The sequence below is a fragment of the Lactuca serriola genome, chromosome 8 (genome assembly GCF_051521515.1).
Source record: "Lactuca serriola cultivar US96UC23 chromosome 8, Lser_US96UC23_V15, whole genome shotgun sequence".
Classification (NCBI taxonomy): domain Eukaryota; kingdom Viridiplantae; phylum Streptophyta; class Magnoliopsida; order Asterales; family Asteraceae; genus Lactuca; species Lactuca serriola.
This window is the reverse complement of record NC_136415.1, coordinates 140,743,870-140,752,399: the sequence shown is the minus strand read 5'-3', so window position 1 is coordinate 140,752,399 and position 8,530 is coordinate 140,743,870.

Here is an 8,530-nt window from a genome sequence, read left to right as displayed (position 1 = left end):
TTAAAAGTAAAATCTATCATCTTCATTGATTAGTTCCAGCTGAAGGTTTTGCAACATCATCTTGAAGAAGCTGTGTGATAATGTGTTCAAGGTGATGGAATTTGGCATACTCTGTTGCAGATGCTTTGTGATTGTTGTTGCATAGTATTAGCCTAGCTTATATTTATGTAAACTATTGGATTTATTGTATACTTGAGGGGTGTATACTGTATCATTTTTCTAGTATTTATATAAGATAGCCCCCATGCCTATTGGTATGGCATTCCATTCATTTCATGGTATCAAGAGCCCTTCAACCCCTCCCTTCCTCTCCCTCCTCATAACCGACTCCTCCATTGTTTCCGACGATCTCACCATGGCCGACTCCTCTAATGACTCCACCCTCCCGATGAACACCCTCATTCATCTCATCACCATTCGTCTCTCTTCTTCCAATTATCTTTTGTGGGTAAATCAAATGGTTCCTCTCCTAAATTATCAACATCTCCTTGCACATGTCGATGGCTCCTCGAAAGCTCCACCCACTCATCATACCGTGGACGCCAAGCAAGTTGTGAATCCGGCCTTTGAAGAATGGAAAGCTGCCGATCAACGCATGGTTCTTCTCCTCTAAGCCTCCCTCACAGAGGAAGCCTTTTCTGAAATCGTGGGTCTTTCCTCCGCCCGTGCCATCTGGACTGCTCTCGAATCCGCCTATGGAAACTCGTCCATGGAACGGGTTCAAAATCTACGCGACCAACTTCGGCTTCTCTCCAAGGGTGACTCTCCCATTTCTGATTATGGTCGCAAGTTCAAGGCCATTTGTGACCAACTAGCGGCTATTGGTCAAGCCGTTGATGAATCCGACAAATGTCATTGGTTTTTATGTGGCCTCGGCGGCAGTTTTGAAGCTTTTTCCATTGGGGTTCGCACCTCGCGTATCACTCACTCATTTCGGGATCTCCTTGCGCAAGCCGAAAGCCATGAATTGTTCATCAAATCGATCCATGGGCAGCCCACCCATGCTGTCGCCTTTTCCGCTGTTTTAGCGCCTAGCGGGGCTGCTCCCGCATTTTTTGTTGGCCGGGGTCGCGGTGGTGGCTCCGGTGGTCGTGGTGCTTTTCGTGGCGGTCGTGGTCGCGGCCGTCGGCCTCCTCATTGCCAACTATGTAGACTAAATGGGCATTTTGCTAGTGCTTGCCCTCGACTTTCCACTTTTGCATCTAACTCTATTCCAAATGAAAGGGACTTGACGAAGGCGTTTTTAGCGAATTGTCACGTCACTCCACCCGCTCCGGATTGGTATGTTGATTCCGGGGCCTCGGACCATATGGTCTCCTCCTCGGGCTCGGTCACTCAATCCGAGCCTTTCCATGGCGACAGTTCGGTTCATTTTAGTAATGGTACAACTCTTCCAATTACCTCTATTGGGACTTCTACTCTCACAAATCGTATTAAATTGCGAGATGTTTTAGTTGTCCCAAAACTTACTAAAAATTTATTATCTGTTAGCAAGTTGACTTCTGATAATGATGTCGATGTCCTTTTCTCGAAAAATTCATGTTCTATTCAGGATCCGGTCACGAAGAAAATTCTAGCACAAGGAAGGCATGACCACGGGCTCTATGTTCTCCCCAATAAACCGGTGGCTTGTTCGTTGTTTGCTACTAAACGTCCCACCGCATCTTTTGAATTATGGCACTCCCGTTTAGGGAACGTGAATTTTGATGTTATTTCTAAATTGAATAAAGATGGTCATGTAATGGTTTCTTCTATTTTACCAAAACCCGTTGTATGTTCTCCTTGTCAACTTGCCAAGTCTCATCGTATGCCCTTTGAGATTAATGACCAACGTGCCTCAAAGGTCTTGGATTTAATTCATTATGACCTTTGGGGTCCATCTCCCGTTGTTTCGGTTGCCTCCTATCGATATTATGTTACATTTGTGGATGAATTTTCGCGTTTCACGTGGTTCTATCCACTTAAAAATAAATCCGATTTTTATGGAGTTTTTGCGACATTTATGGCCTTTGTTGAGACACAATTTTCTACAAAAATCAAGACTTTTCAAACTGATGGGGGTACGGAATTTTTAAACAATAAAGTAAAGGCTTTGTTAAAAAGCCATGGCATTTTTCACCGTATCTCTTGCCCTTACAGGGCTCAACAAAACGGGTGGGTCGAACGTAAACATCGCCATATTGTGGAAACGGGCCTTGCTATGATGTTTCATGCCTATCTTCCGGTCTCTTATTGGACGCATGCTTTTAGTACCGCGGTGCACATAATTAATCGTCTTCCCACTAAGGTGTTGGCTATGCACTCTCCATTTGAGGTTTTATTTGATCGCGCCCCCATTTATGCCAATTTTCGTATTCTTGGTTGTCGGGTTTATCCATATTTGCGAGACTATGCGGATCATAAACTATCACCACAGAGCATTCCGTGTGTTTTTATTGGGTATCACTCGCAATACAAGGGGTTTCTTTGTCTCGATCCGGTTTCTAATCGTGTGTTTGTCACCCGCCATGCCCGGTTTGATGAATCCTGTTTTCCGTTTCGAGACACACATACTACCGCCCACATTGGGTCTCTTCCGCTGCAGTCCTTTGTCGCTAGTTCCGAGCCCGTCGACCCCGTGGTTCCTCCTGCCGCTGTTCCTGCTCCTCCTCCCAAGGTCTCCAGCCCGACTACTTCGCGCCCCTGCGCCATGTGCACTGATCCGGTACCGCCCCAGACGCCGGCAGTTTCCCCGTCTGATTCCGACTCGTCGCAGGGTGCCGCCTCTGATCCATCATCCGCCTCCGATGCTTCGTCGTCCGGGTCTGACTCCGATCCTGATACTGGTGCTGAATTGGGCCCTGATTCCGAGTCGGATTCTCCTCCGTCGCCTCGCATGCCGCCTCCCTCTCATCCGATGACCACACGGGCGAAATCTGGGATCTTCAAGCCGCGTTACCGGGTTGATTTGGCACACTTACATTCTCACTCTTTGTTTACACAGGTTTTTTCTGCCCCGGTGCCTTCGTCTTATGCGGATGCCTTGTGTATTTCTCATTGGCGTGATGCCATGCATGCTGAGGTTGCGGCTCTTCATCAAAATAAAACGTGGACTCTCGTTCCTTGTCCGTCTCATGCCAATATTTTCGGTTGCCGGTGGTTGTTTCGCACCAAGTATTGTGCGGATGGGACGGTTGAGCGTCACAAAGCTCGCCTTGTTGCGCAAGGATTTAGTCAAGTTCCGGGTCTTGATTTCTCTCATACGTTTAGTCCGGTGGTCAAGGCGGCTACCGTTCATGTTGTTATCACTCTTGACGTTGTTAATGGTTGGCGGTTGCGCCAACTCAATGTGAACAATGCCTTCCTTCACGGCACCTTGGATGACACGGTGTTCATGCACCAACCCCCAGGCTTTGCGGATGCTCGCCATCCCGACTATGTGTGCAAACTTAATAAAGCTTATTTATGGTCTAAAACAGGCACCGCGTGCATGGTTTCATCGTCTCACTTTGTTTTTAGTTCAGCATGGTTTTACTTGTAGCCGTGCTGATCCGTCTCTTTTTGTGTTTCGCCGAGACGCCTACATTATTTATTTGTTGGTCTATGTTGATGACTTGATTGTCACCGGCTCAGATGATGCTATCATATCCTCGTTTATTTCTCGTCTTTATGCTGAGTTTCGTATTAAAGATCTTGGGCGGCTAAATTACTTTCTTGGCCTCGAAGTTGTGCATCACTCTAGTGGCCTGTTTCTGTGTCAGGCCAAGTATGCTCATGACATTGTCTCACGTGCCGGTCTTCTTCATGCCAAACCGGTGCCTACTCCTCTTGCTGCCAATACCGTTTTGGTTCGTGACGGTCCTGCCTTTGTCGATCCCACCCTCTTCCGCTCGTTGGTTGGCGCTCTGCAATATTTGACCATTACTCGCCCCGACATTTCCTATGCGGTTAACCAACTTAGCCAGTTTCTTGCTGCTCCGACCGAGGCTCATTTTCAGGCGGTCAAACGCCTTATTCGCTATGTCAAGGGTACTCTATCGTTTGGCCTCGCCTTCACACGCCCTCGGTCTGTTGCCATTGTTGGTTATTCTGATGCCGATTGGGCCCGGTGTCTTGAAACTCGCCACTCTACTTATGGGTACTCGATATTCCTGGGGGTAATCTTGTATCATGGAGTGCTAAGAAACAGCCCACAGTTTCCCGCTCCAGTTGTGAGTCTGAATATCGAGCCATGGCAAACACGGCAGCTGAAATTATTTGGATTACTCATCTGTTACAAGAGTTATATGTTTTGCCCACCGGTCGTCCTACACTTCTTTGTGATAATCAGAGTGCATTATTTCTCACTCAAAATCCATGTTATGACATGACTACGAAGCCTACAAACAAAAAAATAAAAAATTAGTGGATAGTATTTTTAGACAAAATAAGAAAAAACAAAATGTACAACTAACCATTGTTCGTCAACCGGTGTTGGAAGACGTGCTTCCACTGCGAAACAATTTGCTGCCCTATCGCAGCCTTCAGCACGCAGAAATAAATACATTATTGCTTTCAATCTACATTCACGTAAAATAAATTTATTAAAAACTGATTTCGAAATACAACTTAATTACAAATATAGTGCTAGTACTCGTAGTAACTAATTACCCCAAGTCCAAGTCCATTTTCAATGTTTGCGGGATTGTATTTGTATGAACAACCTGTAATAATCCAAATAATCCAATCAATAAAAACAATAAACTGGTTCTTCAAGTGGATCAAAAAATAATAATAACAATAAACATCGAACATATTCATATACGTATGTATGAAGACATGAAAAGCAAGAGATGAACAATCACTCGTTAAAAACTGTTTTATCTAAAAGTCTAAAACACAATCTGATGCATATAACACTTCAATACATATATGTTTTCGTACATTATATCTACACGAAGAACATATTGCATACCCGACTAAGCAATATCAACGAACCAAGCCCTAGGATTTTGTGCCGCGATATTTTAAAGAAAGAAAGGGTTAAGACTAAGAAAGAACTTGTTACTGCACTTGCGGTAAAATCGCCTTGGGCCACAGCCCACAACATATTTTTTTTTTAAAACATGATTGGCTTTAAAACCTATTCGGTTTGGGATAACAAAAGTCAAAACTGGATCGGTTTTAAACTAGTTTTTGAACAAAAAATATCCAAATCTATATGAACCGATTTTGATTGGTTTAAAACCGGTTTTCTTAAATCGGATCAAATCGATTTGAAAACTAGTTTCAGATCATGAACCGTTTTTTTTGTGCACCTTTACCTTACAGATTTCATGTGGTTATTACCATTGTAATCATTTTTTCTGGGTTATTATGCTCATAGATATCGTCACATTAAATTATTACCAAAAAATTTGTAATATCAATGAATATAGAGTAAATTACAAATAACCATTGTAATCATTTTTTCTGGGTTATTATGCTCATAGATATCGTTACATTAAACTATTACCAAAAAATTTGTAATATCAATGAATATAGAGTAAATTACGAAAATATGGTTCATGTGGTTAGGTGCATTTTTAAATTATATCTAGTTATTTCAATTAAGATGCGAGCTTCCTTGAATTTTTTTTGTCATGCGTTTAATGTCATTTGTCTTACCCCTAAGGCCGAGTGATATACATTGCACGAGAGGGTCCGTGGTATGTGTGGCAATAGACCACGACTGTGCACACCATCCCGTCCGGTTGTGGTTTGAACATTTCGTGCTCCATCGTGTTCCCGACGATGAACGTAAACGGCCAATCATTATTTTTCTTTTTCTTTCTTGACCGTTCAACGGTCAAATTTTCAAGTTTTTCATTTTCTTTTTACAAACTCAATACCTATAAATAAAACCCTCATTTTTCATCAAATTTTACACTCTCATTCTCTAAACCAAAAAACACATGGATTTCTTTAAAAATTTTGACTCGGATGATGACGGAGAATTTATCTCGACCTTCTTCAACGCTGTGCAACACCTTCACGATGAAGAAAGTTCGAATGTTGCTCGTACAAGGGTGGTCATCAATTGTAATCGCCAAGCCGCACACAACTTATTGGTATGTGATTGCTTTGTCGATAATTGTCTTTACAATGACAGGTTGTTCGAACGTCATTTCCGTCTAAATAAGACTATATTTTTATGTATTAATAATGTTTTAGAAGTCCGTTATGATTTTTTTCAAAAAAAAACCTGATGCTAGAGGAAGAATGAGTTTTAGTAGTATACAAAAGTATGCGGCTGTGCTTAGGTATTTGGGATACGATATAACATTAGATGCATCCGAAGAATACTTGAAAATATCCGAGAGGACCGCAATTGATTGTGTAGATTGGTTTTGTGCATGTGTGTGTAAGGTTTTTCACCAACAATATTTGTGTTAACCTACTCCACGTGATATTGAGAGATTATATTCGACTCATGAAGAGAGACATGTTTTTTCAGGTATGCTTGTCAGTCTAGATTGTACACATATGGCTTGGGAAACATGTCCAACTGCATGGCGTGGTCAATTCACTCGATGAGATATAGGTGAACCAAGTATAATCCTAGAAGATGTTTCATCTCAAGATTTGTGGATATGACATTCGTTTTTTGGAGTTGCGGGGTCTAACAACAACATTAACGTTCTTGTCCAGTCTCCTATTTTCAACAATCTTTGGACCGAAAAAGCACTTGATATAACGTTCATGGTGAACGAACATTCGTACAAATATAGTTACAACATTTGTGATGGGATATACCCGAATTATTCTACACTTATAAAGGCATACTTGGTTCCTCGAAGTGAAAAGGCAAAGTTGTTCACAAAGAGGCAGGAATTAGCGATGAAGGATATCGAGAAGACATTTGGAGTCCTCAAGCAGACATGACATGTAGTGAAATACGCTACACGATTTTGGGATAATGATAGAATTAAGACTAAACTGCACAAATGGTCCTTGTGGTTTGCTCAAAATTGTCACTTTGGTCCAAAAATATTTGGACTAGCACCAGAGGTCCAAACTTTTCATTTTGTTGCGAGTTTGGTCCAATTTGCTATGAACTTTTTCATAATGACGAATTTGCCCTTGCTTTTTCCTTTTTCAGTTTTTTTTTTATTATTTAAAGATTTTTTCTGATTAAAAGAAAAATAAAAAAAATTTCCTTTTTTATTTTATTTTTATAATTTTTTATAACAGAAAAAAGAAAATAAAATGCAAACTCTCTCTCTCTCTCTCTCTCTCTCTCTCTCTCTCTCTCTCTCTCGTTTCACACAAAAAGTTGCTCATCTCCTTCACCACCAGCCACCACCACCGGCGATGGAGGCTTCCGACGAAGCGGGTTTCGATGTTTGAGGCTAGGGTTTCTGGTGCCATAGATCTGAGAAAGGGGCGAAGGGCGAAGGACGAACTGAGAAGATAGATGAACTGAGTCGGATTTTCCAGAAATCGAGAAATCAATTGCAAAATCTGAGATATCATTTTTCCGGCGAACAAGAAACCCTCCTAAGGACGACGTAGATCTGTCGGGAACCGGACTTAATCTCTCCCTCTTTCTATTTGCTTTTCGTCGGAACCATCATCGCCTTTGTCTTTTATCTTCTCATCTGAAGACGCCTTCGATCTGTTTGTCATCGGCGATGACGATGATGTCTGTGGCTCGATAAAACTCTAGCTTTAGACGTCGGAACCATTAAACCGCTCGTCTCTCTTCTTCTCCGACGAGGTGTCTACATAGCAAAATCCCTAGCGCCGCCACCCTTCTAGTTTTACAAAACCCTAAGTTTTCATATCTGTTTTCACCCTCTTTCTCTCTCTTTTTCTTGTCGAACAACCAGCAGATCCAGATCTCCGTCGTGGCGGCGAGATGTTCAGATCTTCGTCATCGGTGGTGATTTGGATGGTCCGACAGGCGGTTCATAACAGTAGAAGGGAGAGAAAGAGAGAGAGATGACCATCGTAGCAGCAGGAAGAAAGAAGAATGATGGTCTCTGGAGGTTCAGATCTTAGTTTTTTTTTTCTCCAGCGAAGTCGGCGCCGGATAGTTCTAGGGTTCCGACGTCGGCGGTGGTTTTAGTGGTCGGACGACGGTGCTCCGGCAGCCACCAGAATCTGGTGGCGTTTCCTTTTTCTAAATGGGAGAGAGAAAAATATGGGGTGGGGTGATAATACAAATAGATTTTTTTTTCATTTTTTAGTTTTTGTAATTTAAAAAATAAATAAAAAATGAAAATACAAAGGGCAAAATCGTCATTTTATAAAAATTCAAAACAGATTAGACCAAACTCGCAACAAAATGAAAACTTTGGACCTGTGGTGCTAGTCCAAACCTTTTTGGACCAAAGTGGCAATTTTCGACATAGCACAGGGACCATTTGTGCAGTTTTGTCTAGAATTAAACAAATGGTCCAAGTATATACTATAATGCATAATATGATCATTGAAGATCTAGGTCGAGTGATTTGCATGTATAATCCGGACGACGGAGTCATCCCACTTGAAGAGTTCGTACCTGGAACGAATGAATTTTTATCACGAG